Raw genomic sequence first — 27133 nt, 5'->3', positions numbered from 1 at the left:
AGTGTTCATTTACTGTCTCAAGGGGTAGGGTGGTAGCTTACTGGCCAGCTATTAGCATGTCTGCTGCTGCTTTCTGCTCGCCTCCACCAGGGTGGAGGTGAGCATATACTGCAGCCTGGCCAATCTCCTCCGGGATCTCTTGGGGCTGGGGAGGAGGTGGGCAGCAAAGCCTCGGTTGAGGAACATTATGGAGGGGCTGCAGCGGGACTCTGTCCTGCCTCCACTCTGTCTGAAGCTCCACAAGCCACCAGAGCATATCTGCCTGGTCGCGCATGATTTGCAGTATCTCCTGCATGGTACTGCGATCATGCTCCTGCATTTCTCTTTGACTCTCACTGTCCATGTCCATGTTCTGGGACGAGGTCAGCCGCTACGCTCTGACCTCGGTCTCTGCGGCTGCTGAGGCGTTCGTGAGCTCGCCAAACATGTCATCTTTTGTTTTGTTTTTTTCCTCTTTCTAATCTGTGATAGTTTTTCCGCAGCATTTCTTGAGGGTGGGGCCAAGGCCAGGGTGTCAATAGAATGAAAAAAATGCACAAGGTAGCCATTGTTAGCAGTGTGAAGAAAATGATACAACTGCTACAAAGTAGACAATACTCCACATGCAGTGCCCAGGGCAAACACAGATTCTCATTCCATTCCTGACATCCCAGAGGGATCTGCTCGCTGTGCCCTTACATAGGGGATCTGCAAACAGTGTGTGGGGAAAGGGGGATATAGTCTCTGCTTAAACCAAATAAAAGTAATCAAAGTGACTTGGTAGTACACTACAATGGGGAATACAAAAGCACAGGGCATCTGCTGTATAGCTCTTTTATTTTAAACATGCACCGTCTTCCCTAAGTGACCATGAGCGATGTCAGTCTCCTGAGGGTCACGCACGAGGAAAGGGAAGATTTGCTGCATGCAGCAGGGTACCAGCTGTGTTCCGCCATGATGCAGGCTCCCTTGATTGCAGCGTGGCGTGGCAATGTATCCTACCGTGGAGGGAGGAACAAGGCAGTCCTCCCCAGAAAACTTTTGTGAAGGATAACAGATTACCTACATGAAAATTTCTGTGAGATATCAACTGATGATTATCGGAGCATATCTCATGACAGAAATACACTGTTCCCTGGGTAACTCCCCAGTACAGTCACTGAAACGCCTGAAATCCCCTTCCTGCCCCCCGCCCCAATGTAAAAGGACAGAATAGCTAAGAAGAAAAAAACTAACCAGATGTGGCTTCCCCGGGGTCATTAGTGCTGTCCTGTGTGCTGCTGGACTGCTCTGGGGTTAGGAATAGGTCCTGACTGTCTGGGAGAACGGACACCCTGCTGTCACGCACCCTGCTCTCCTCAGCCTCCTCCTCCTTGTCCACGGAGTCCTCATCATTGTCCATGGACTGTGATCTAGCGGAGGTATCAATGCTGCGGGGTGGCACCGTGGTGCGATTGCCACCGAGAATTGCATGCACCTCATTGTAGAAGCAGCATATTTTGGGCAAGGAGCCAGAATGGCTGTTAGCTTCCCTGGCTTTCTGATATGACTGCCATAGCTCCTTGATCATCACGTGGCACTGCTGTGTGTCCCTGTTGTGTCCCTTCTCCAGCATGCCCTGGGATATCTTCCCATAAATGTCCAGACTCCTTTTGCTGGCTCTGAGCTGAGCCATAATGGACTCCTCACCCCACAACCCAATGAGGTATAAGATCTCTGGTTGACTCCATGCTGGAGCGTGTTCGGGCTTTGCAGTAGCCATGAGGAGTACTTTATCCACGCTGGCAGCACAGGAAATGAAAATTCAAATCTTCCTGGGGCTTGAGGGGAGGGGACATTTCCTGGTAGCGTGCACAGTACAGTACAGCACAGTGCAAATGCCCAGAGCGGTCACAAGGGGGCATTGTGGGATACCTCCCGGAGACTAATAAAATCGATTTAAGTGAAGTTGTGTCTACACTGACACTAAATCGAATTAATAAATTCGAATTAGGCGCTACGCCACTTGCAGAGGTGGTCTTATTAAGTCAACTTTTGCCGTGACTTAAGTTGACTTAACAGTAGTACCAGTGGAGACATAGGTGTTTGGAGATCGACATAAGTGACTTTACGTCGACCTCCATCGTCATTATAGACCGGGCCTTAGTGTACAGTATTGCGAACTATCCCTATTGAACAGGAACAGTTTTGTAGGGTTCTAAGCAAAATATTGACATTTTCACCACTGCATGTGTCCCACTTGATCTCTCTTACTCCTGAGTATTTCAATGGAGTTCTAAAGTGTCTCCCCCTATTTGTAACTTTTAGTTGTGGAAGAGCCTGATTCTGCTCTCATTTACACCAGTTACTCAGCCGAAGTAAGTGGATTTACATTAAGTTTTAAATGCTATATAGCAAGATTAGAATGCTCCATATTTCCTGGTTTATAATATATGTATTTGTCTCTATAATTACAAGTGAAAAAAGAAAAAAATAAGACTGTACTTTTATCCTGTTTCCATAGCTTTGATGACACTTTATAAGGAGGGAAATTCCGAACAGAAAAGAAGGACTACAGATAAAAATTAAGATGAAAAATAGGCGTTAGGTGCATAATTATGCTACCCATATCAATTGCCTTCCATCTGCTGCAAAGTAGTAAATATACAGTATCTTCACTGTCACTGTTATTTTTAAGGGGTTTGCCTTCTAGTAGCAACTGAAAGAAACTTTGATTAACAATTCATCAGAAGGTTGAGTTTTGTTGCAAGCTTTAAAAGAAGGCCACCGTGATTATAAATACAATGGTAGTTCATTATAAATTTTCCATTGAAATTTTTGACAAAATAATTGAAAATCAAATGTTTTGGTTTTTCAGTTTTTCACCCACCCTTTTTAATCCCTTTTTTCCATCCCCCTGCTTTTAACCTCAATAGGAGCTGAGAGTGCTGAGTACCCCTTAAGATCACTCATCAGTTTGCTGGTTTTGGCCCTTTAAGTGCAAGATCCTCAGCCTGTATAAATCAATGTAGCTGATTGGATCTACTCAGATGTACACCATCTAAGGATCTGGCACATTATTATTATATCTACTTCTGTAAGAGAATTCTGAACCCTGAAAGTTCTTTTGCAATGTGTGGCAGAAAATTGGTTAATGTCATTAGACATCAAACTAAGGTTTTAAGACAGCGGGTGCAAATAGCGGTAATAGAGCATATTCTATTATAACAGAAATGTAACTGTATTAAAAACAGATAATTCAGTGAAATAGTTGAACAATAGATTTTACCTTTCATTGGTGTTTGAATAGAGCAATTACAGTATGTGACAGTTTGCAAATATTTGTAATTGAAGGCTGTCAGATTAAGGGATTTTACCAGTGAGCTCTTAATTTTTAAGGTGATTCATTTGTTAACTGCTTCACTGCTGCCTAGTTTACAATGTATCTGAGGCAAAGCACATTGCTGGTGCTGCCCCACTTACCAACTATGGCCCCACTGAAGAGCCAACGTTCTGGTAAAACGTTGGCACTTAAAAGAACGTTACAGCAACAAAGTGGTAACAGGTGTGTGGAATCTGACAGACTTTAGCAATATGGACATAGAGCAGGCATCCTAGCCCATTGGCACATGTCCCAGGCATGTTGTGAAGCACACTGAAGGCTGAATGATTTTTATCTACTCAAGATGTGCACCAGTGGCAAATAAGTTCGTGCCCTGACTTGGTTTATTGATATTAAAATATGGGTCTCGTCTATTTAGCCATAAATGTTTCAAATTAAAAATGATGGGTTTTGTTCAGCATATGGAAAGCTAGATTGTACTTTTTAAGGCATAGTCCTGTAATGTGGCAGACCAGGAGGACCTGTGCAATAATAGCAGTTCCCTTGTCCTTTAAAGGGATCAGTTTGTGCTCCCCTCAGCATCCCACCCACTTCTGCTGGGTTAGAGGTGAGGGAAACAATCTGTCCCATAACTTAAAAAATAATTAGAACGAAGTCTAACTCTGATTATTTTTTCAGCCAAATTCTGCCCTAAATTCCATGTGTTTCATGGGATGTCAAGTCAGGACAGAATATGTCCCTGAATTTTTTCCGTTCTTTAAAAAAGTAAATATTACAAGCAGCAGAGCTACAAGGGAATCACTAGTGAGAGAAATAGCCCATATGCTGATTTCAGTTAGAGATGGTCAGATATTGCAAATCAGTGTCCATATATGTTCATTGGAATTCTGAACAGGTGTTCATTTGGCTGTGTCCAGGCTCCTTATTCACTATAGGCTTGTTCTTGCACCCACTGAAGTCAGTGGTAGAGCTTCCATTATCTTCATTGGTGCAGTTGCGGCCCTACCTGTGACTATTTCCAAGAACAAGCCTTCCTTGGCACAAAACTTTGTGCAAAGTATAAATATATTTAATATTGCATTGTGACTCCTCCTCTGTGAAGGAAACATTATGGGCTAGATCACACCCAAAGGGCACTGCCCACAGGGAGGTGTGGTACGGAGCTACAGTACTACCACTTGAGCATGAGATGTTTTGCCTCAGTGAGGCAGAAAGTCTCCAAAAGTTCCGTGGCATGCAGAGGGAGTGTACGCGCTGCGCTACCGCTTTATGGGCACCAGCCCTGCTCTGTACACCCTGGAGGGGAGATGGAGAGAAGAGGAATGTGATCTCAGCTCCGCTTTGCCCCTCTCCACGCTCACTGGAATACTGTACATTCTGGAGGGAGCAGTCCTTGTACTGTCCAAAGTGCACAGACTGCAATTCCACCAGGTCTTTATGCAGCCCATGCAGGTGGGAGGGAAAGGTCTCTTTGGCTTCAGTGGCGACTGCTGTTGCTTTGGATCTATGCCCTCCATAGGGACCAGGAAGAATCTTGCCCTATAACTGTGATTTCTGTTTGATATATTTTGTATATTTCTGTTTGGTAATCCCTAGGAAATGCAGGTGCTCAGCGGGTCGAGAAAATTAACACATAACAAATGACTTGATTCGTTTTCCACTCTTAGTCCAAACAATACCAGCCCTGCTAGTTATTTCTGGAATGCATTAGGGCTCTGGATTGAAACAGAGCCATATGCAGCAGATGAGCTTTGTTGCTAAGGAATAGCAGCAGCCGCTAAAGCAGTGTGAAAAGAGCTGGCTTCCAGGGTTTTTGAAAACGATGTCTGGTGGGAATTCCCTCTGGGCTTACAGTACATTAATCTTTCCATCTCACGTCAGAACGGCAATATATTAATTCATGTTCGGGTACGACAGCTCGGCTGTGGCACATTCTGACTGAACATTTTAAACACAAGTGAAACAAAGGTGTCTTTTGTGAGCATTAGTGCCTTCATTTCAGTAAGACAATTCCCCAACTTTTAAATTATTATTAAATTATCTTGTGAACATAGTGCTCAGGAATGGTTCTGGGTTGACAGCTCTAAATATTGATGCCCCTTTGTTATGCACAGAACTCCTTTAAAGAAAGAGCTATGTTTCACTATACGTATTATATAATGACCAGTATATCATCAGTGCTCAACAAAGAAGAAATACTAAGAAATACAACGGCCGTACTGAATTTTTCACACTGCTCTATCAGCCCATGTCAATCCTAATAGGGGCGCCATTGAAGAGAGAAAATATTTCATGTCCCTGCACATGCGGATAAAGTGTGTTATGTGGCTCCCTCTATTGGCTGTTCAGATGGAGGATAACAGTCTGCTACTGCTGCCAGCCAACAGAGTCATTCCTTTAGGTCAAGTGGCAGAAGTGCTTCAGTGCCGAAAGTCCCATCTTTAATTGCCACTGATACCTTGTGGTACTGGTCATTACGCTTGTTTAATCCTTAGTTCTTCTGTTGAAACTGTTAATTAGGGTGACAGTTATTGTCAGTTGTAGTAGTAGTTTTTGTAGAGCACTGGTGACCACTTATCTCATTGAGTGCTGTCTGGACAGAGGCCACTAAACTTAGTGGCAAATGTTGTATTAATGCCCCGGTAAATTAGATAGAATTACAGATCAACAATAGCTGCCCTTTCTTTTTATTTTTTCCTCTGAGATGCACTGCTAAACACAGCTGCTAGCAGCAAAGCAGTAGGAAGGACTGAAATCACAGGAACTTTGCTCAGGCATCCATTTCCCTATTACAAGGAAGTCATTACCTTTTAGTTAAGTGGCTATTTCTTTTTGCTCATTCAGAAAATAAGTACCCAAAATATAAGACATTTTAGAATGCAGATTGCATCATTTTGATTTTCTTGTGTGCAAATATTTCAGGTTAAACCTTATTGAAGGTTAAAAACCTGTTTCTTCTTTAGGACTTTTCATTTATAAATAAATGAATGTTCAGAGCCTAGTGAACAGATGTCCGCATCATGCAACTCATTATCGCAATTGGCATTAAATGGCGTTGTTGGCAATCTTATCACAGAAACCAAGAACTGAAGGGACATGGACTATTCCAGTCTCTCTAGGTCAGGGTTGAGACAAATTAGTAGAGTGTCTACAGATGGAACGTATTGACTCTGTACAAAACCAGAGTGCTTCAGTCTCCAGTGATCTAAAAGGCAACTGAGGAGTACTGAATGCATATAATTTTTTTTTAAATGAAATATTGTCAATATGTATATATGGAGATGACATTATGTTGGCAAATTACTTCAATTTAAGCAAGAGAAGAAGAAATTATAATGGCAAACTGATATCACTCTGAGTCTGTGGAGACCACATTAAGCTGTCAAAGTGAAACATTGTCAATAAGAGTGTAGTAAAGAGACGATTTGAAGATAGGAGGATATGGCAAAATGAAGTCAATAAAATTGGGGCATGCTTAATTCTCAGCATCTAGATAGTGACTAAGGTAGGTCACTGCCTTTAAACTAGGCCCTATGGAGGATGTAAATAGTGAGAGTCATTCATCAGTGCAAATTAGGCTGTGGTGCTGACCGGCTATAAATCATGATGCTAAATTTACATAGCCTTCTCCTGGAATGAGTTCTTAGAGTATTGCCATAGTGGAAAAGTAGCAGCCAAGGACACGGCAGATATAAGATGAGGTTTCAGGGACATAATGGCTAATCAAGTTGCATTAGATCTTGTTTTGAGCTCTTGCTTCACTAGGTGGAAGATGCAGGAAGGCCTGCTTTTGGGGCAGATGTCCTGTCAGCATCAGGCTGTGCTTTTTACGTTACCTAAGTAAACAGGTAGGAATGTTGTATGCTAACTGTTTGGCATTAACCACATTCTTCCTGGAGTGTGTCTAGAAGCACAAGATAATACAGAAAATCAAGTCAGCTGTCTGGAATAAACTAGTTGGCTGACTTGAAGGGTCAGCTGGTTGCATTTGCTCATTTGACAACACAATAGCAGTTGCTGTTGAAAGGGAGCCAACAGGTGCTACAAAGGGCCCTAAACTCTCCCAGCCAGCTAATCTCAATGCTTTGGCAGAGGAGAAAGATGCAAAAAAAAAAAACCCCCAAAATTCACGGGAGAAACAAAATTCCAGTCTCACGCAAAGATACATCCAAGTGCATGCAGCGGTTGCGCACACGCATACACATATATTATTCTCAGCCTGGGGGAGAAGGTGATGCGATTGAGTGTGTTTGGAACTTAACTTTAGGGAGACTGAAGTTAGGACTGCAACTTTGTTCCCAGCTCTGTGTGTGAAGGGGTGATCTAGTCAGAATAGGGGAACTTGAATTCAGAACTCTTGTGAGGGGGTGTATGTGTCTTATTACAGGGTGTCTATGGGCTGGTTCTTCCCCTGGTGCAACAGAGCATAGAAGTCATGAAGTCTATGCTGATTTACACCAGCTGAGGATTTGACCTTATATATTGACAGTTAAAAGATGACACAAAAGCTAAACCTTCTGATTCCTGACTCTCAATTCCTTTCTGTGTAGCAACAGACCATCTAAAAACCCAGAATATATTTACAGAAAAAGTCAAATGATTTACTTTGGTAGGACTAGAGTAGAGTTTGCTGTGGCTACACAGGCCATCATCCACCAGCATTTAGAAGGAGGACATGGGACTGAGGCACTTCATTTTGTTTGTTTCTGAGTGGGGTGGAGGTAGTTTAACATAGAGATTTCTGTGCGTCACCATTAGGCATCACTCCAACACAAATGTGAATGTTGTATTGCCGGAGAGCTTAGAAGTCCCACTTGTGGACCAGGACACCACTATGTACAAACACGGACCAAAAAGATGGTCCTTGCCCCAAAGAGCTATCAGTGGGTCTTCGATTGCTTTTTTGGAACGGAGCTGGTGATTTCAGATAAGTTCCATGTAGACAGGAGTCTGTAAACCAAAACCACCATAACATTTGGTACTAGTTTTTGCCATAATTGACAGTCTTGTTAGTGAGTTCTGGGACTGTATTGGAATGGATACAGACACGCCCTTTCACTCCTAGAAATGGTCCTGTCATGGGATGATCCCTGCCTGGGGCACCCCCTTGTGACAGACCACAGCACAATTGATGTGTCTGCCTCAGTTTCTTTCCTTTAGCGTCCCCAATAATTCCACAACCACTTTCTTGGCACAATAATTTCTCTTCCTTGGGCTAGTTTATTACCAAAATATAGTTCAAAGAATCCATAACAAAAGTCCCCAGACTTGGTCCATTTAGTACCCCCTGTGCATATAGTCCTTAGAATCACACATCCTCTTGTCCATCAGCATAACACATGCCACACTCTGGCATCTTCCGCCACACCTAGATTCCTCGTTGGTCCTCTTCTGTCCTTCTGCCAGGACAGCTACCCCACCCCTTCCAGCTGAAGTCCAACCCTACTCTTCCCAGCAGAAACTCTCCTGCCTCTCTACTGAGAGATCATCCTCATCAGGGGAGCACCCCTCATTCCCCTTGGCCCTCCTGCTGTTTTCCTGGCTCCAGCTCTCTAGCATGGAGACATCAGCAGATAAGCCACTCCACTGTTCCCCTGCCTTGGGCCCTCTCTGGCTCTTGGCTTTGACTCAGAAGTCGGCAGGAGACTCCCTCTGCTGCGCTCATAAATACAGGATTGTGACTTCACTGTGGGATTAAGTAGGAGGAGAACATGGTGAAGGGGAGAAAGTTCTTATTCAAGTGTCTTACACAGCAGCAAAAGGAATAACAAGAGTGTCAATAGATTGGTGCACATTTTATTTTGTTTTCTTTCAAATTCACCCGTATAAACTTACCATAAATAATAATTTAAACTTAAGTGAACAAAAAAAGCAAATTCTGGGTTCAGTCCCACTATACTTTCCCATCTTCACTGTTCCTCATTCTTGAGCGTTTGTCAGAAAATGAAATGTTGCAGATAGGGTAGTATGGTGCATAAAGAAAATGGTGGGTTCTTCTCCTAGCAGTGCACTCGCATGAATCGGTTTTTGTATGAAGGCCCAAAAAGTCAAGTGACACTGTCTACATTGTGAGATAGGAGTGGCTCACCTCAGACTGTTCTTAGTGAGAATTCCAGTTAAAAAAAATTATCTGGTTCTTTTTGCCCAGCCTGGTTGTGGAGCAGAGTGAAACCAACAGAGACCAGCTGAAGGATTTTATTCGAGTCCACTGCAATTTCCTCTACAGGGAGATTGATCCATACTTTTTTTTTTATGTACTGTACTACTCTGACCTTAACATTTCATCATGTGTCAGAAGCTGTTCATCTCCTGCATTCCTATTACATATCACAAAGTTATAGCGGAAATGTAGGTTTACAAAAAGGCGTGGCCAGCTGCCATTTAAAAAAAAAAAAAAGAAAAGCCACAATTTCATATTAATTTAGCAATTATGAAAGACTTTACACTCTGCATAAAAATACTACCCAACAAATTGAAAACTCCCTGTGAAAAAGGTAATGGAATAACTCCTGGCATCTTTGATATGGAAGAGCGATTTTCTGGCATGACTGACGATTTCTTTGTGCTGGCAGGAGAGGATGCAGAAAAGGAGTAATTTCTCTAATGGGCATACTCCACACCGAGTCCTGGGGTCCACGATACATTTGTCAGCCTTTAATTACAGAGCTGGAGTTGGACTTCCTCAGTAATTAACTTTTATTTGCAGTTACACTGTGTTTCCCATTTTTTGAGACTCCAGCTTCCCTGCTAAAGCTGGAAGTAGAGGTTGGCATGAGAAATAAAGAACTGATTGATGGAGAGAGAGGATGAAAAGTGTGTGAAGTTGTACTGTATTTTCCATGAATTTTTAAGCTGATCTCCATCATGAGGGGAGAAAAAATCATATTTCTATCAAAATGATTGTTTTTATTAGATAACTAATTTTTCTCACTTATACACTCCACTGCTTTATATAGTGGTCACCACTGATCAACATTTTTTCACTAGTTCCCACACACTGCTGTATGAGGTGCCACAGTGTTTTTCTGCTGTGCTTAGAATTTTTTCAGTCACAGTGTGTCCTTTTGGTAAATGTTGAGTTTTTAATGGTGGCCAATTGTATCCTGGGGAGATTGTTCATTTTTCTTCTCACAAGCCATTCAGTACCCGTACATAAATGGGTGATGACAGAGTGTCAGTTTGCTTACATTTTCTAAAGTGCCTTAATATTTTAGGAGGCTGTGTCCCAAATTCAGAAGTGATTTAGATCTTTAGGAACCCAAGTTTCATTGAAAGTTGCTTTTGAAAATAGGACCTAAGCCTCTAAATCACTACACATTTGAAAATATTACTCTTCAGCTATTAATTCCTGTGGTTTTGTCTGTTGGTTTCACAGGGGTAATGTGAGAAGTAACATTACATTTGCAACACAAATAAACAAAAGCAAGTAACTTCCATTTTTCTGTGTTGCTCTTCTTTGGTTTGGTGGTTATGTAAATGCTTTTCACTCCAAAAAAGCTGAAATAGATAAATGGACACATTTTTCAAATTATTTTTATGTTAAATAGACTCAGAGCAAGAACTCTTTCCTCCGATATGAAGGTTATATTGCCTTGTCTCAGTTGTGCTAAATGCTAGAATGACCTTGTTGTCTTCCAAAGAGGAGGGTTTTTTTTTTTGTTTTTTGTTTTTTTGGAGTTGTTGAGGTTCCTGCAGTTTATATTCTGGTTTTCTGGTACGGTTATTTACAGTATTGCCTGGTGTTCCAAATATATGAAACATATCCCCTTGGCTCCATGTGTAGCTGGCAGCTGGTTACAAGCGGAGAGTGCCCCAGGGCTGGGTCCTGGGACCAGTTTTGTTCAACATCTTCATTAATGATCTAGGATAGGGTAGATTGCATCCTCAGCAAGTTTGCAGATGACACTAAGCTAAGGGGAGTGGTAGATACCCTGGAAGGTAGGGATAGGATACAGAATGACCTTGGCAAATTGGAGGCTTTGGCCAAAAGAAATCTGATGAGGCTCAACAAGGACAAGTGCAGAGTCCTCCACTTAGGACGGAAGAAACCCATGCACAGCTACAGACTAGAGACCGACGAGCTAGGCAGCAGTTCTGCAGAAAAGGGCCTGGGGGTTAAAGTGGATAAGAAGCTGGATATGAGTCAGCAGTGTGTCCTGGTTGCCAGGAAGGCTAATAGCATATTGGGCTGCATTAGTAGGAGCATTGCCAGCAGATCGAGGGAAGTGATTATTCCCCTCTATTTGGCATTGGTGAGGCCGCATTTGGAGTACTGTGTTCAGTTTTGGGCCCCCCACTACAAAAAGGATGTGGATAAATTGGAGAGAGTCCAGAAGAGGGCAGCAAAAATGATTAGGGGGCTGGAGCACAGGACTTATGAGGAGTGGCTGAGGGAACTAGGCTTGTTTAGTCTGCAAAAGAGAAGAACGAGGGGGAATTTGATAGCAGCCTTTATCTACCTGAAAGGGGGTTCCAGGGAGGATGGAGCTAGGCTGTTCTCAATGGTGGTAGGTGACAGAACAAGGAGCAATGATCTCAAGTTGCAGTGGAGGAGGTCTAGGTTGGATATTAGGAAAAAAATTTCACTAGGAGGGTGGCGAAGCACTGGAATAGGTTACCTAGGGAGGTGGTGGAATCTCCATCTTTAGAGGTTTTTAAGGTGCGGCTTGACAAAGCCCTGGCTAGGATGATTTAGCTGAGGTTAGTCCTGCTTTGAGCAGGGGGTTGGACTAGATGACCTCCGGAGGTCCCTTCCAACTCTAATATTCTATGATTCTGCACTTCAGAACTGGAATTGCTGGTATTCTTTTGGAATGGTTAATAGGATGTTCTTTCTAAATGCAAGAACACATACAAAATGGGATAGCTAAGAACGGAATTACCTCCTGAAATAGGGTCACTATTGATAAGTAAGTAGAACGCTATTGTAAATCAATGTGGTACCAAGGAATGTAGAATCAAGGAATCCATGTGGCATAAGGAAGACCATGAAAAAGAGAGGCGATAAATTAGACATTCACAAATGCTAACGGAATTTTATTTGTCATTTTAAATAGTGCCTTCAGATTTTATTTTCAATATTTCTTGTGGGCTGAGTATAGATTATGAAGCTGACCTAAATACGATAACAGATTAATATAAATTAGGGATAGAAATGATCTATTAGCTCATTCTAATCCAGCTCCCTGCAAATGCAGCATTGTTCCCTACAGTATCATTTCTAGTGTTTTGTGCACTCTTAAGCAATGGGTCTTCTTTCCCCACCTCTTTGGAACACTATTCCACAGCAGAATACATCCAGCTCTTTCTTAATTTTGTCTCATCACTCCTAGTTTCACTTCTCTGTAGCACACTAAATAATTCTTCCCCATCCTTTCTATATTTATATACTATATTTGTTCGCTGCCGTCACCTAGACATTGCTTAGCCAAGCGACACATCTTCAGCTTTTTTAATTTTTCCTCATTAATCAGTCCCACCAGCCTTTTGATCATATTTGGCTCTGAACTTTCTCCAGTGTGTCATTATGTTCCTGGTGCCATGGTGTCCAGAACTGAACAGTGGATTTTATACACCACTGTTCCAGAGCCAGGTGGCGAGGTTCTGTTATCTCTGTGCTCTGTGCCACGATGCTTTTAGGGAGCAAGGATGGTCTCATGGCTGAGGCACTGGGCTGTGACTCCAGAGTGATCTGGGGTTTGGTTTTTGGCTCTGCCATAGATTTCCAACCTGATAGGGGGTAGCTTTAAATTGTTGAGTGCTAAGTAATTTTGTTTTAAAAATTACTAAGCCTATTTTGTTTAGAGAAACCTGAAATAGTAGCCCCTTCCTTAATATCCAGGAAAGGTGCACACAAGTTTGTAACCCCTTACAGATTAAGTTTCATAATATGGTTATCAATATCATTTTTGCATCAATCATGAGGTCTCCCGCCACACACTGACCTTAGCCAAGTCACTTAATGTCTTTGTGCCTCAGTTCTCCCCCTTGGTCAAATAGGGATAATAATTCTTCCCTACCACACAAGGGTGTTGTGAAGACAAATTCATTAATGATTGTGAGCACTCTGTTACACTGGTGATAAAAAGGAATATACATAAATAGGTTAAATCAAAAGCACATCGGCCATTTTTTCAGCCATATCACTTGAAAACTCACTTGTAATTTGCTGTGTGCAATTGTCCTGACTGTAGGTCTCTTTCAGCATTACTGGTTTCCAAATTTCTCCCTCCCACAGGGCATTATATGTTAGATGTATATTTTTTAGTTTTCCCCATATGTAGGAGTGTGTGTGTTTGTAAGATGTCTTAACTCTACCTTTTTTACAAGATAAATTTCATTTTACTGGGGCGGTAGGGGTGGTTCTTGCCCATGTTGCTAATCCTCTGTTTTGCCTGGTGTCCAGGCCTCTTAGCCCGTGATGTTATGCTTTGCTATATGCAGGAGGCCTCCAGGGACAGCAGTGCGGGGGTGGAGTGCACTGATTTGGGCCTCAGACCTGCAAACTGCTCCACACTGTGCCCCATACATCATCCTAATGAAATCAGTGGCGCTCCATGTTGGTCCAAGACTGTCTGCCTTGTGGAGCAGTTTGCAAGATTAGGGGCCATGATTGGAGTCAATGGCAGTCATTCCCTTTACTTAAATTGGTTTTGGATCAGGCTCTTAGTTATCTACAGCATGTGTAGTCTTTATTCACTCTCACTATGGCTTTGCTGTACATGTCATAGCTGTGTGATTATCTTGGCTGTTTTGCATCGAAGGGACTCCGCTTAATACTTACTACTATATATGCAAGTATTTCAACAGTGAATCTCTTGGTTGAGTAATCCACAGAGAGCAGAACAAAAGGAAAGTGCTATACATAAATCTTTGACTCAAGAGACAGACCGAGGAAATATCTGTCAAAGCTTTAAGCCTTGTAGATTGGTTTATTCTTTTAATGTAAATTATAAAACAACTCTCTCTTTAAGCTACACTATGCTATGAATGTAGTGAATTTTAAATTACAGTATTAGAAAGACAGAAGGTTAATAAATTGCTGTGTATATAGTATCATATTATATATCTATATATATCAATCATGTATACAGTCTAGTAATGCTGTAATTCAGGATTTCTTCAAGGGATTCATATCTTGACTGTTTTAAATGGCACCTATCTGTTATATTGTATGCAGCTTGTCAGCTCAGACAAAATATTTGTTTCATCCTGTCTGACCTTTCCAACCAAAATAGTGTTATGCATTTTTTGTCATAGAATGGTAAATAAACAGATTATTTGGCTTTGGTTCATCATCTTTTAGCTAAGAGGAATCTTTGGGGCGTCATCTTGAACTGGTATAAGTTGTCGTAGCTCCATAAAAGATAATGGAGTCATGCCAATTTACTCCACATGAGGATCTGGACCTTTGTTTTTTGTGTTCTTAATGGGAACTTCCTTGCTCAGCCAAGGAGTGTTGGATGGAACTCTCTTTGCAGTCTAGCAATATGCTGCTGTTGCTGCTCTGTGCACAGCTACAGGGGTTGCTGTTGCGCAATGGGAGGTGCTTCTTTCCCCCAACAAGGGATGAGCACAATGGTCAAATTCACAATTGCTTCTCACCTTCTGCAGCCATTCACACAAGTACAAAGAAAAATCAGAATGGGTCATTTTCCTTTCCTTTTGCATTGATGTAAATGACTGTACAGGGTGCAGGACAACAGTAAATCAGGTCCACTCTCTCTGCAGTGTATCTAGTCCCTGTTGGCCTGGGGAGTGAGAAACCAGGCCGCAAAAGTGAACCCAAGTCTATAGTGCTAGCTGCTGAGCCAGCCTTCAGGAAAGATAGCTTCGAAATATATGACTCTATATGTGGAGCCTGCTACTTCATTCCTTGCACACGCAAAACAACAAGTGATGACTTTTGCTGTGTTTCTGCACAACCTCAGTTGTGTGGCAGGGATGCATTCTCACCCTGGTGCTACTCTGTCACACTATTGATTCGATATTAGGACTCACTGTTCCACATGTCAGAACCATAAGGTTGGTCAAGAAGTGTTCACTGAACAAGACTATGCTGACGAAACTGCCTTGCTTGTGGAGAAGTCAGAGAATTTCAGTACTGCCCTCCAAGGTCTCCAAGACACCACCCACATTTGAACGGCTTGAACATCTCATGGCAGAAGACCAAGGTCCAGAATCTCGGAGCTGGGTTACCAGAACTCCCGGTGCAGGTGGGAACGAGTTTTGTGGAGAGTATTGACTAGTTCTCATATCTAGGCAAGCAACATTCAAACAGTCGCAGCAAACCGGACATTCTTTGATGAATAGGTCTCACCGTTTCCTTCATGAAGTCCATGTCTCACTTATAGATGCAAAAATGTCTTGTGCTGAAACGGAATTTAGGCTCTATCTAACCTGTGTACTATCAGTATTGCTATATGGGTTGGAATCTGGACCCTTTTACTGCCAGACTTGGAATGGCCAAAGGCTTCCGTATGTTCTGCCAGCACAAAATCTTGAGCTTAAATGGTTTGACTTTGTGCAAAATGTCATCGTCTTGCAGAATCTTGCAGAGATCTGACCTTCCTTCAGTTGCTCATTATATTCAAAAGCAGTATTGTGTACTCTTTGGCCATGTCGCCAGGATGGACAAATACACCCCAGCACACAGTGCTCTCATAATCTCTATCGATGCGCAAAGGAGTATGTGCCTTGACCGTACCTGGTGTCACTCACAGGGCTGCCCCAAAGATTTGCAGAGTGGCAAGAATGAGCCAGAACAGGGAACTTCACTCTGTGATGCCCGGCAAGATGCCACCAACCATACTCACTCTGGCTCACGGAACAGTCCTCAGTAGACTATGCGCATATGATGATGAAACTCTCGTGTCCAAAACATTCCAGTTCAGCAGGCTGCGATGGGATCTATTATAATTAGATGTTGATCAGTAGTTAATAGAGAAACACACCAATGCACGGTATGGAGAATTGTACTGTACTGATCAGTTTTCAAGGGGGAACACTGCACTATTGATAGGATAAGAGAGGGGTGGCCAAACTTACTAACCCCCCAGAGACCTCCCATGGGGCAGAATTTTCTAGCCCTACTACCGTGCCGCAGAGCAGAAGCTCAGAGCTCCCCGCCCCAATCTGGTAGGTGGAGAATGGAGGTGAAGTGGGGGTGGATAGGGAGTTCTGCAAGCCACACTTTAACTGTAAAAGAGCTGCATGCGGCTCACTAGCCACAGTTTGGCCACCCCTGGGATAAGATTTTATTACTGTATTAGGTACAGCACCATTAGATAAGTACATTATCAAGTGTGTTCATCTTCATCTGAAACATCTACTATTGGCCACTGCCAGCAGCAGAATATCAGCCTAGCTGAACCAGTGGATTTAATGGTTGTGCCCAGGATCACAATCCAAGGGTTGTATGCATTATCACAAATCCCTCATTCCTTTGTCTGAGACACTCTTTCCCCAAGATCTGAGATTGGAAATGAGTTCAGTGACAAGCTGCTTGAACTTGTATGTTACTATGTGATATGAAGCTTAGTCCTTGGCATTCCCACTGCTATGTAACATGTGCTGAGCTTAAGAAAACCTAAGTGATTATTGTAAATGGAGTCAGTCCCTCCTCCCCTCACACATTCACTAGCAATACGATTGCTTCTGGTTTACACCATTCCATGTTCACTTTAACATTCCAGTGAAAGAGCAGTGCTACAGTGAAAGTATTTTACTATGATGTGTCAAATACACTTTTCTTTAAAATATACTCAGTTGTTGCTCTACCTGGTGGGAATAGATGCATCTACTTCTCCGTCCCCTAAGATGCTTAGCAGGGCTTTGAGATTTGAAATAGGCAATTATCTATCAAATAACAGATGGCTTCACAGATTAGCCTGGATGAGTAAAACCACAGTCACATTGAACAAAAGACGGTGATTAGCTAGTTGAAATACAATAGCCGGAGTCCAACGCAGATGTACTGGAAACAAGGAAAGGATCAGATACTAACATATCTATTTTTCTTAGTTCATTATATACATTCATTATCACAATACCATCTTAATGTTAAAACCACGATTACGCAGGTTTCATTTTAATTCTTGTAACCGATCATTTTTTTACAATGCTGTGTTAATATTTTCCCCACAATTACATGCTAATAAAAAGCTTAATGCAGTTTGCGTACAATTAATGCATTTTTTGCAAAAGCACTCTGTAAATCACTAAGCATATTTTAGTTAATTTCTTTAAATATTCTTAGAGTTAAAGATTAGCTATTTTACATGCAGTCATGTCTCTCTGTTGCTGTATAGACTAAGGACTTTGCAGAGGTAACTCTTTTAAGTCATAATGATATATATACACATTGGGCTTCATCCTGCACATCAGATGTGGAGTTTTGCATGCATAATTGCAAGGCAAAATGTGATGAGCAAGTCAAGTTCCGGTATTAGGTCCCAACTTAGCAAAGTACTGGATTGATTGAAATCAGTGGGACTCCTCACCTACAAAACTTAAGCACGCTTAAGTGCTTTGCTGGATCAGAGGCTACTGCACAGCCAAAAAGTTGGTTAGCATCCCCTATAGTTAAGGTTGCCTGACACTTTGACATATAAAATGCTGTTTTTAATTGCTTATTACATTGCCAAACTTTAGCCATTTGGATTGAAATTTTCCATGCTGGGTGCCTGTCTAATGATGAATGATTTTGGGGACTGGGGGACAGGATATCAGCAAAAATGGTTCAGTTATTTCTGAGAATGAGATTATGGGAAAATACACTGTTTAGGCCATTTTAATAAATCCTTACAACAATTTTATTAAGAAGCTCTAGCACCTCCATGCTATGGAGCAGGGACTTGAAATGTGTTGGGGGATCACCCTGGTGTATGGCCTTCTGCCATCCTGTTGAAAACCTGCACAAATCTGGGCCAGTTATGAGTCCCTGAAAAATCTCAGTTCACACATAGTCAGTAGAGACTTGTAAGAGTTTTGCAGCTAAATTCTCCTACGCTTTTGTCTGTATTGGGTATGTTCCCACCCAGGGATGCAGGGCTGAGCAAGCCTTTGCTTTCAGTTGCTCTTCTGGCAACCAGCTGTAGTGCTGGGCACAAAAACTGAGAGCGGGGAAACTCTCTCTCCTGTGCAATCAGTGCTCTCCTTGCAGACACCCACGCAGCAAGGAAGTGGAGGAAATGACCTGACTGGAATATAGAAGAGTAAGGAGCCTGACCTTTGCAGTTGGTGAGGGTAGAGTCTAGGACAAGTGGCTGGAGAGGAGTGGAAACTTGGACAAGGATTTGAGAGGTGGGGCCTGGGATAAGAAACCAGGAGATGAGGATGTGGGGTCAGATGGGGAGGACTGGGCTGGAACATGGAGTTGAGGTGGAGGGATACTAAGACTGGGACATGGAGACGGTGTGGGGGGGTATAGAGTGGTATTATGATCTCTGGGGTGACTGGGACTTGGATGGGGAGATGAGGGGGACAGAGGAGAAAAGACAGGAGGTGATGAGGAGGGCCAGGTTGTGGGGGAAAGCTGGGACTAGGACAAAGAGATGGGTGTGTGTGTGTGTGTGTGTGTGTAGAGGGGGGAGACTTGTACAAGGACAAGCTGAAGGGGCCAAGGCAAAGAGGGTCAGCCTTGAGGGGATGGACGGACAGGAGGAGGGTCTGTAAACATTCCTCTTGGTACCTGAAATAGAAACCAGGATTCCTGGATCTCAGTACTTCTCTACTAAGAGCAAATAGCTGTGAAACCCACTGTTTGCCTCATCTCTCTCTAGTGGCTGGTCAACACCGAGGATGACAACCTATTATTGCTATGACTTCCAATGTTACCTCAAGTGGCGGGTCTGTGTTGTGGATCTAAAGGTTCTAACCCCACTGATGAACCAAGCAGACGTCACTATGGTTCCACACAATGGAATTTCTGTTCTTTGCAGTTTTTTTTTTTAAAGCCTACGTAATTTCACAAAAAAAATCTACGTTAGAAGAATGCTAGGGTTGCAAAATAAAGCTCTTAAAGTTAGGATGGACTTCAGTGCACATGGACAATGCTTACTGATTGAGACGTTATTCAGTGCTTCATTTTCACCTCCGTTGTTCAGTGTGTGTCCCCGTGCTCCATGGCTTGCTTACTGCACATCAGACCCTGCTTTGAGTACAGAATTATTAATTTCTGTGTGGGCTTTTCTTTGGCACCCATCAGTGTGGCATCGAAGTGCTTCACAAACATTAATGGATTTATCTTTACAACACGCCTGTGAGGTGAAGTGACATTAACCTCATTTTACAGATAGGATACTGGGGCACAGAAACATTCATGTCAGAAGTGTACATTGATTTTGGTTGCCCAATTTGAGATGCCTCTAGCCTGATTTTTCACAAAACTTGGTATTTTATAGTATTTTGTTTGTTCAAACTAGAGCTGATTAGATAACTGGTTTTTTGTTTCAGTGGTCAAACTGAAAAAAAAAATCCCTTTGGGGACAAACAAAATGTTTCATTCAGTCCAACATGACTTTTTCCCAGTTTTCATTTTGGGCGTTTACAGTAGTAAGCACTTGGGTTTTCTTCAATTCCAGCACATGTTGCATGGCAGTGGGAATGCCAGGAAGTAAGCTTAGTCTATTGGTAACACTCATGTTGAAGCAGCTTGTGTCTGAACTTCTTCCCAACCTCGGATCTTGGGGGAAAGACTGTCTCACACAAAGGAACATGGTCTTTATGATCATGAATAATACTCTTGAATCTGTGAACCTGAGCACAACTATTAAATCCATTGGTTCATCTAGTCAGATAGTCTGATGCAAGATAAAGACCCCACACTGGAAAGGAAGAGGTTAAGAAGCAGCTGTGGCCCCAGGTGGCCCCACTCCCCTGTGCTGTGCAAGGCAGGAGTAAGAACTTAAAGGGCCAGAGTAGTTGTGTTGCAGGCAGACAGTGGAAGAGATTGGAGCCATGTGCTTAGCTCTTGGTGAGGCGTGCAAGGTTCCTGAGTATAGTGAGCTGACCAAGCCCATAAAGAAGGGGCCTGTGATTTTTTTGAAGGTCAGAGACTTTGTCTTTATTCTTTACTTTATTCTGGAGAAAGGGAGAGGGCTGGTAGGAAGTGATTCAGGGAGGCAGCTGCACAGCACCTGGGGCTGCTGGATTTAGCTGCCTACCATTGGGACCTGGAGTGGAGCCCAGGAGGGAGAGTGGACCTGAGCTCCTTTACCAACCTCTAAAGAGAGGTAACTACAAAAATGTTTGCCTTGGTGGTGAACCTAGTTGGGGGAAGACCCTGAAGATACAAGAGACCTTTTACTCAAGGAAGCCCTAAATCCCTTGCTTAATGTTGAAGAATTCCCTGTTATTGGACCCTTTTTATATAACTATACCCCAAAAAAGGAAGGTTGAAAATGTGACTGGCCAAAAGGCTGAGTCACTGAAAAGAGAAACCACTGAAAAGCAGATCAGTAGTAGGAAAGGGAAATGTTTAGGAGGAAATCAAGCTGTCACTCCCCTGCCTCTCCATTAGCCACACGAGGTGAGTGTTCCCCTTAAAGGTGTTTTTAAATCTCTTTTGTAACAAATCCAGCTAAATTTCTAAATGGAATGTTTAAAATGAAAAGCCAAAAATGTTTTGGTTTTGAAAATGTCTTAAACATTTTGTTTAGGATTTTATTTCATTTTTTATTTCGCTGAAATTATTCACCACTTCAAGAACAGTTTTTTCATTTGACCAAGCACATTTTTTTGGGGGGGTGGGATTGGGGTGAATAACCAATATGCCAAGAGAAATGGTCACAGCCCTAGTTCAGAACTCAGGTCTTGTTGACTTAATTTGCAGCTGGGAGTGCTAGGAGCTTCTGCAAATCAGGCCACAGGTTTCTCAAGTTGTGCACCCCCAGCATGAGAGCACGCAATGAATGCCCACCTGTGAAAAGTTTGGGTTGAGTGACTTGCTCAGCATCACATAGGAGCTCTGTGCCAGAGGCAGGAATTAGAATCCAGTTATGCAGAGCAGCATTCAATTGTCTTAATCATGACATCTTCCCTTCTCTTCCTCTAATCCCTTACCTCACTCTCACTGCACACCTTCCAATTTTTATAGCAGAAGAGGCAGGGATACTGCAGCTGACAATCTCCTTCACTATACAACCCTGATTGATTTTTCTGAGCACAGTCCAGCCTGTGCAAGGAATGAGGAAGGGGTCCTGTAGGGAAAAATAGCATGCACATTTATTATTTGTATTACAGTAATGCTTAGAGAACCTCACCCAAGATGGGAGCCCAATGGTGCAACATGCTGTAAATACATATTGTAAAATAAAATGCTGCACCTAGTTTACAATCTATAGGCAAGACAAGGAATTGAGGGGAAAAAGAAAAATCTCCATTTTACTAAAGGGAAGACTGAAGCACATAGAGATTAAAGGGGATATCTTTAAAGGGTACCAAGGAGAGCTGGGAGCCTTTGGTGCCTTTTTAAATCTCTCCTTAAGCTGCCTGAGGCCTCATAAGAAATCTGTGGTAGCCAGATAAATTAACCACAATATTATCCTTCCTCTTCCTTTTTGATGTGTTCACTTGCACATCCCACAATCTTTCTTCAACACTGTATCTCCTCATTTAAACAAAATCAGTGGAGTTACTCTGATTTGACACTGGTGTAGCTGAGAGCACAATTTGGCTCCTAATAAAAAGGTAGAAAAATATGACACATGAAACTGCAATCATTACATTTTATGTTTGGTGCGTCATCAAAGCAGCTGACCTAATCTTCCTAATTAAGTATGCAACCAGAAGGATTCTTCTTCTTTCCCGTCCAGGCTATTGATCTTAGGAGCTGTTGTACAACAGATGAGATATGTTGAAGCCTGGTAACAAGGGTTGCAATCTCATCTCAGTCATACAAATAAAAATCTGCAGTAATTCCATGGACTAATGAAACTGGGTTCAGAATCTGGCCCTTCATATTCACCTCTGTTAGGGGAAAGAAACACCCTTCTTAAAATATTTGGTCTTTGATTACTGTGCTTTAAAAATGCTGTGAGGGCCAAAGCTTGCAGTCCCTATTAAAGTAAAACCCCCATTGAAATCAGTGAGTTTTGTCTGAGTAAGAACAGCAGGATCTAGCCTAATTAATGAGGGCTCTCACTAACCTATTAAAAATAAAGTGTGTGCCTGAACGTAATCCTCCTTGTCAGCATGGCATGGTTCCAAATGCTGCAGTTTGAAAGTTCCTGTTTCCTTTTACATGGATTTCCTTGTGACTTACCTGCAGTTTTACATATATTAGTGCTCCAGCCTATTGAAGAGAGAAAAACGAGCCATTTAGCCAATAGCAACCTTACTAACTGAATAAAGCAAAGGGGAGAAAATAAGACCTATAATGATCAGTGTGCTAAATCCCCCCTAAAGCTATCAGACCTGTCATTTAGAGCTAAATCTCAGTCTGCATAGCTGTCAGTGCTAGGTTAATACTAGCATTGCCCCTTTCTCTCCTTTCCCCCTTCTATCCTCTCCCCTCCCAAATGACTGAACCTAATTCATCATGTTGACACAGAGAGGGCTAGTATTATTCAAAGTTGCATAAAATAGTGAATTTATATTGAATAAAACCAATAAGCTAAGTCGCTCTGACATTTAATTTTCTTGGAAACTCTTTCTGTTTAACCAGTGATGTCTACATTCATTTTCAAAATGAAATACAGTGCTTGGACCACAATAATCTCAGATGGACCATGAATGAACAATTTGAAAATGATCAGGAGCCATTTTTACCCCCTGCCTCTAAGCCCACGTGTTTATGGGACTATATTTCTGTGTGATGCCATGTAGCATGACTTGTTTTATTCCCTCCCATTGTGCCTTTAATGGTGTGCGAAATAGTCAGCTGTAAAGGGGTTTATTTATGGCTGGGCTGATGGTTCCCTAATTTTTATTTTTTTAAATAGAGACATTGTTTCCTTTGACATTAAATCCTGGAAGTGAAAGTTGAGGATAAATAAGTGGTGTCCCTTAAACTAGAGCCAGTCATAATGAATTCTAATATGAAATGTCAAGTATAAACCAGTGTACTGTTGTACTCTCCAGTGTATGTTGTCAGCCCTCCAAAGCAGAGCAGTCAAAGTGAGCTCTGAAATACATCTCCCTTTTCTTCTTACCATATTGAATGCCTGATTGTACAAAGGGCGGTAAATAGGTCTGTTAAAAGGAGGTTTACCCAGAGGAGCATAGGTCAAGGCATAAGCTTATTTTCAGTGACTCATCACGCATACATCAGCAGTCCAAACCCCACGAATGATTTCTTCTGTTCTCACAGTATGAGCTGTTATAATTTCATAGAGGAAGTCACTTCATTTAGACATGGTCTTCAAAATGACTGACACTTCTTCAGGGTGAATGGGTGCTATAAAATGACAGATTAAAAGGAATATTAGAAAACATTTCTGTTTTAATTATAATGCAACAAGTACATTATCACAAGGGCCAGAAGCAATTTGTATTCACTTTTAAGACCTGCTTCATTCATAGTTTTTATTATATTTATCATTACTAGACATCATTACAAATCATGTCATTTTGCATTGTGCTTATACTATATAGTAAAACTAAAGTACAATTACTAATGAATGTTAACTGTGCAATATTAATATTGCATTAAGAATTCAAAAGGTAGTTGTGTAATCACACCATGTTTCTCAAATACAATATAGTATTTCTTTCAACCTTAGATACTCATGTATATTTACTATAACCTGTCATCCCAAAACCTTTATTGACTTATGCACATGCATTATGGTTAGAGCTGGTCAACATTTTCCATTAAACATTTTCAGATGTAAAATGGCCTCTTTTTTTCCCCCAAATGAAAAAGTTTTGCAACCAGTTTTAATTTCTTAAAAATATATATATATATATATATATTTTTTTTTTCAATGAAAAACTGAAAACAGAAAATTTTAGGTTTCCCCTCCCCTCTTCCTTTTTCATCCGTCCCCTCCTCCATTTTGCCATTGAAAATATTACTGGCAAAGACAGGGATGGGACAAAAGAGACAGGCAGGAAAAAAATTAACCACTTTTTTTTTTTCCAGTTGCTGAACTCAAAATAAAATCTGCTTTTAGAATTTTTTTGGTTTTCAAAAACTGAAATATTTTGATTTGGCTTTTGTGGTTTTTGTTGAGAAACAAAAAATCTTTTAATGGAAAACTTAGAAAAATGCCAACCTTTTTCAGTATTTTCCATGGAAAACAATTGGCAATTTTCAACCATCACTATTTTTATGATAGTTATGGTGTGATTGTACTCTGAAAAGCGACGGTAAAAATTGCACCTTTTTACCAAATAGATCTACTTCTTGTGTGTGTTCTGAGAGACATCTGTTTATTTTAGTGACAAAAGATATTATTTTACTCCTGCTTCTACTGCAGAGCTTACACAGCTGAGCATGTGTATCATCAACAGACTTGTGTACTAAGTTCTGATCAATTACGCCTGTTCAAAATCCATTGAATCTACTGAAGCTCCACAGCTGTCACTTATAAAAGTTCATGCCATAGTTAGTGATGACATGTGAGTAATAAAGAACCCAGCCTGAGTCTCAGATTGCAGGCTGTGTGTGTTGGGTTAGCAGTCAGAAATGGCTGCCTTGTACCTTTACTTCTTGATATGGAAGGAACTGAAATACAATAACCATTGCAGTGTAGGCATTGAGATTTGTTTATCTTGCTAAGCACTATGCATATTTTTCTGCACTATCCTGAGGCTTCTCTATCACACAGATCTTTCTTTCTTTCAAGACAGGGAAAATAGCATGATCTTCAATACCTTTTACAAGACCCACAGAAGGGAGCCCTGCTCCTGTAAACCTTAGAAGATGTGCAGCTGGGGGAAGGTACTTTGTGTCTAGTGTGATCCTGCACCAGTATAGCTTGGAAGCAGGCTACCTATCTCAGCTGTTACCTACATGGGAATGCGGGAAAGGCATTTTATTTTTTCCCCATGCTCCTCAGAAGCTGCAGAGACTCCTTCCTGGCTGGATCTGGGGGCTTCAGGAGATGTAGGAGCAAGGCAACTTTATGGGTCCAGAATATCTTTTAAACTGAGAGCTGGATCAATGCACATAAAGATTTCAACAACCAATGGCAGCCTCGCATTGCTGAAAAGTGTTTGGCTACAGCACACAAAATAGCCTCATCTTGGACCTGATTTGACATTAAAAGGTTTTCCTGGCCTTTGGATTCCACAAGACCCTGTGAGAAGATATTTAAAAATAGCACCAATTACACTGAGATCCATCATACTCCATCAAATAAAAACCTCTTTTCATGGGAACATCAGAAGGTTCTTTTCACTAAAGACTATGCCCATGCTGAATTTAAAATTTTCTAGCACCAGCTATTTTAGCACCAGCCTGATTTTAAAATAATGTTGAAAGATGATGTTTACCCTCCCTAACTCTTTGTAGTTGAATTGTAGTGTTTTTGCTCTAACATTATAAACAAAAAAACAACCCTACTTTCAGGCAGGGGCCAGGTCTGTAAAAACATAAAAGGTGGAAGTTTCAAAAAGCTATCAGTATCTGAAAACAAGGGATTATAGCAGGCATGCTTGTGTAGCCTTACCCAGAGCTATCATTACTGTTTTCAGCTATAATACTGTACTGAAAGTGCACTGGTGTTCTGTACTGGATGAAATCAGAAGTTCTCAATTGTCTCTCATATGCCCTATACTACATAGCTAGTGGGGATTCTCACTGAGGTCAAGGGGTAGGAGCCTATACTTATTTTAGCAGGAAAATGAATTCTCGTCACACTATTTTGGTGAAGTTAGAAGTAATAGCCCTAGTGAGTAGAATAGTGAGAACCATAAAAGTCCTCTGTGGCCATAGATTTGTTACAATATCAAGTATCTAATGGCATTCTGGTGTTCGTGCTGCAGTTATATGTTAGTGGGTTGCAGAAAATAAATAATAATACCCAATGGGACAATCTGTTTAATCTTTGATGTATAATGACTTGATAACAGTAAACAGATGATTAATTTATTTGAAATTAAATGGTAACAGTGGAAAAGCAGATTTATGGATGGTGTAACTGCAGCAAAACAAAACTCAAGAAATAAGGGGATATACCTTTTTAAGTAATGACCAGAAGAAGAATGAAGTAAGGGAAATATTATCATTTAAATGCGACTGGAGCCTGATCAATCTTTCATGACCAGCTTTTAAATTCACAATTGAGTCTCCCCCTTTCTACCGTCTTATGTATTAGTGAACAAGCTGTAATTTATCCATCTGCTGCCAGTCAGTGTGATATGAGCAAATCTTCTTATAGGCATTAACTTTCTCTGTAAACTCCACAAGGGGTAGTGGTGAAAGGGAGAGATATCTTAAGGTAGTTCCGTGCAGAGATTAGTCTGTCTCTGATTCTCTATATGGATGCATGCACATACATCAGGGGGGTGGAGGGAAATAAGTGGGAAACAACCTGAAATCAACAGCAACTGAGGTTGTTTCAACTCCCACTGGAGTTTCCTTCCAAAGAATTTGCTAATGACAAATAATGAGTTAAATAAACAAAATTCCCTGTGCTGTTGATTCAAATGTGGTGAAGGAGACCCAAAAGCAAATGCTTGGTGATTGTTCTCAGCTCTGTCTTCAAGGCTTCCCCCTTTTAATCTGCTCAATTTCTGTGAGCCCCATGTGGGCCCCTGGCCTATGCCCTCATGGGTTTCCTGACAAGATCATGGGGCTTAGGCCTGCCAGAGGGCACGCACACATTCAGACTGGAAGGCCAGTGCAGTCCAAACATTAAAGGACCTTTTCATTTACACTTGGGG

General features: G+C 41.6%; 1 protein-coding gene across 4 annotated transcripts in view; it reads left to right on the top strand.

Annotated features, from left to right (window-relative positions):
* The window catches only part of TMEM108 (transmembrane protein 108), a 238885-nt gene that overhangs the window by 83949 nt on the left and 127803 nt on the right, over positions 1 to 27133 (top strand). The window contains exon 1 of one of the 4 annotated variants that reach the window (XM_067561756.1): positions 20430 to 20535. The exons of the other annotated variants lie outside the window; for them this stretch is intronic. The gene's annotated coding sequence lies outside the window, so the exon portion shown is untranslated. Of the gene's footprint in view, positions 1 to 20429; positions 20536 to 27133 lie in introns of those variants that run through there. 4 annotated transcript variants of the gene reach the window in all.

The sequence above is a fragment of the Emydura macquarii genome, unplaced genomic scaffold, assembly GCF_026122565.2.
Source record: "Emydura macquarii macquarii isolate MOO-44397 ecotype Brisbane River unplaced genomic scaffold, CSIRO-AGI_Emac_v2 contig_2422, whole genome shotgun sequence".
Lineage (NCBI taxonomy): Eukaryota > Metazoa > Chordata > Testudines > Chelidae > Emydura > Emydura macquarii.
This window is presented reverse-complemented; position numbering and strand designations above follow the sequence as displayed.